The 2,453-nt window shown below is 32.5% G+C and overlaps 1 long non-coding RNA gene across 1 annotated transcript; it reads left to right on the top strand.

Annotated features, from left to right (window-relative positions):
• Positions 1–1,142: 1,142 nt before the first annotated feature.
• On the top strand, positions 1,143–2,247 carry LOC128295274 (uncharacterized). Its single transcript, XR_008285625.1, has 2 exons — positions 1,143–1,215; positions 1,757–2,247. It is a non-coding gene; the product is annotated as an uncharacterized LOC128295274 (long non-coding RNA).
• The last annotated feature ends 206 nt before the right edge of the window (positions 2,248–2,453 follow it).

Here is a 2,453-nt window from a genome sequence, read left to right as displayed (position 1 = left end):
ATGTTTTTAAATATTTTCTGCTAACATAAAAAGAAGGAAGTGAAATGGTTAAGTGGGTAAGTGCTCCTAAGCTATCCTAGAGATCCTAAGTTCAAGTCCCATTGTGCTCAACTTTTTATTTAATTTTTAACATATTTTCCCAGGTGCATTATATGCTTGCAATCCACCCTACTTGTTACCATGCTAGGAGGATTTCTTTCCTTTTTAAAGAGTCAACTTACCATAAGTTGAGGTAACATGATCCCCCTTTTTACTCCTTGTCTCCCTCTCTTGCCATTTCTTCCCATCATTTCCAGAAAAGTGGTTCATTGAACCTAGACCTAGTTGACCAACCTTTTCTCCCACTCCTCCATATTCTTTTTTTTTTCTCTCTTTTCATTCTCATCTATTTTTCTCTCTTTTTGCAATACCACCACCCTTTCCTCTTTTTACTTTTGCTTCCTTCCTTCACTGTGATAGAACCCTTCATCACCAACCACCGCGCCTCGTGGCCACTGTACCTCCTCATTTTCCTCTTCCACATCGCTGCCTATTATCACCATGAACACCACTGCAAACACTATGGTTTTCTTTTCTCCTCTATTTTTCTTTCTTTCATCACAATATTTCACTTTTGTTTTGTCGAACCTTCACCATTTCTTTTACTACACCTTCGTCGAACCACCGCCACCGCCAGACCATCGCTGCCAGTGGTTGAGTTTTCCTCTTTGTCTCCTCATTTCTTTGCCATTCTTTTATTTTGATTAATCTTATACCCTCTAGCTTTAATAATTCCTCTAGATCACCCTACTTTCCAACCTCATGTTTATATCGACCCATCGTTCATCTTGAATTGATCAAGTGTGTAAGTGTGGGTTATTTTATCATAAACTCCTCATCTTGATGATTTCCTCTCTTGGTCAATGGCATAGTGGCCATAGTAATTATTCTTATTTAATTATTTACGTATTAATACTATCTTGTACGCTCTTTGAAGATCCAATCGATAATAATAAGAGAGATCCTTAACTTTGGATCGAAGATTATATATTCGAATGTGCAAACTGTGGGGTAAGTGTTATGGTGAGATTTTTAGTGATAAATCAATTAATAACAAATATTTTTCTACAAATTCTAACCAATAGAGATCATTTGTGTGTTTAGATACACCTTTTGAGTTTAGATCCAAGCGGAATCAATACTAGGGGATTGTGGCATATCAAATCTACGAAAAAGGTATGGGTTCAATACTATTAGTCGTGTGTGATGTTTTTGATTTTTTATATATAATAAATTAATTATAATTAATCGTGAGTACACTAAGTATTCCAAGAGGAGTTGAAAAACTCATTAAGGGGAACATAAGTAAGTGACTCTAACTAAGTAATTCTATGAAATGCATGATATATGATGTGATTATGACTTTGACAAAGATGTATGTGTAGATCTCATCCTCATGATATATGATGCATGCTTATGTGATACATTTGATTATTTAAATATGTGATATCTACGTATGTGTATATTAATATTGAGATCCATGATCTAATGTGAACAGCATGTTAAAGCGTGTGAAAGTGATTATTAAGTTATATGTGATTATGAGGCATGTTTACATGCCTAAGTGTAAAAGTGATTAATGTGTTAAAAAGTGAAATTGCCATATCACATACATAGGGTGGGTTTTGTGAAAGGTGGAAGTATGTGGTAGTTTATTTGCAAATTAATGGTGACTTGTCCATAATGTGTTATTAGTGGCAATTTTTTTGCAAATCAGTGGTGGCTTGTCCATAAATGGTGTTTCGGATAGACAAGTTCTAGGGAACTCAATACTGGTGTGTAGCGGAGATGGGTAAGAAATTTTATAAAATGTGCATCGTTTTAAAATATGCATCGACATGTTCCTGCATAAGTATTAGTGTTACAATTTATGAATATTATGATGATTAATATGTTGAAATTGATATTTTGTTATGTATGTGATTATGTTTGTGTTGATCTCACACTGGGCTCTTCAAAGCTCACCTACTTTACTTATGTGTTTCAGATAATCCTCGTATGATTTGGATTTTTATGGACTTTAATGTTATTTTGGACTTTTTATGTTAAATTATGGCATTGTGGGACTTTACTTTGGGGAACTTTATTCTAATATGCATGACTTCATTTCATGATATTAAGTTTCAAGAATTGTATAAATTAGTATTTGATAAGATTTTGTATGAAACTTGGTTTTAAAATAAAATATGTCAATAATATATTTTTCCACGCATTCGAAAAATGAGCTTTTAATAAAATTAGACTTAGTTTTAAAATTATAAATGTTTACAAATGAGAATTCTAAAGGCATTTGATTTCTAAAGTTAATATACAAATGATTTAGAAGTATGATTGAAAATCAAATAGTTTTGCATAAAAGATTGAATGTCTACAATTTATATATTAATTATTTCGATTCCTAAAATTTGTATGGT

The sequence above is a fragment of the Gossypium arboreum genome, chromosome 7 (assembly GCF_025698485.1).
Source record: "Gossypium arboreum isolate Shixiya-1 chromosome 7, ASM2569848v2, whole genome shotgun sequence".
Taxonomy (NCBI): domain Eukaryota; kingdom Viridiplantae; phylum Streptophyta; class Magnoliopsida; order Malvales; family Malvaceae; genus Gossypium; species Gossypium arboreum.
Note: the sequence above shows the minus strand (reverse complement) of the source record. Positions and strands in the feature narration are given on the sequence as shown.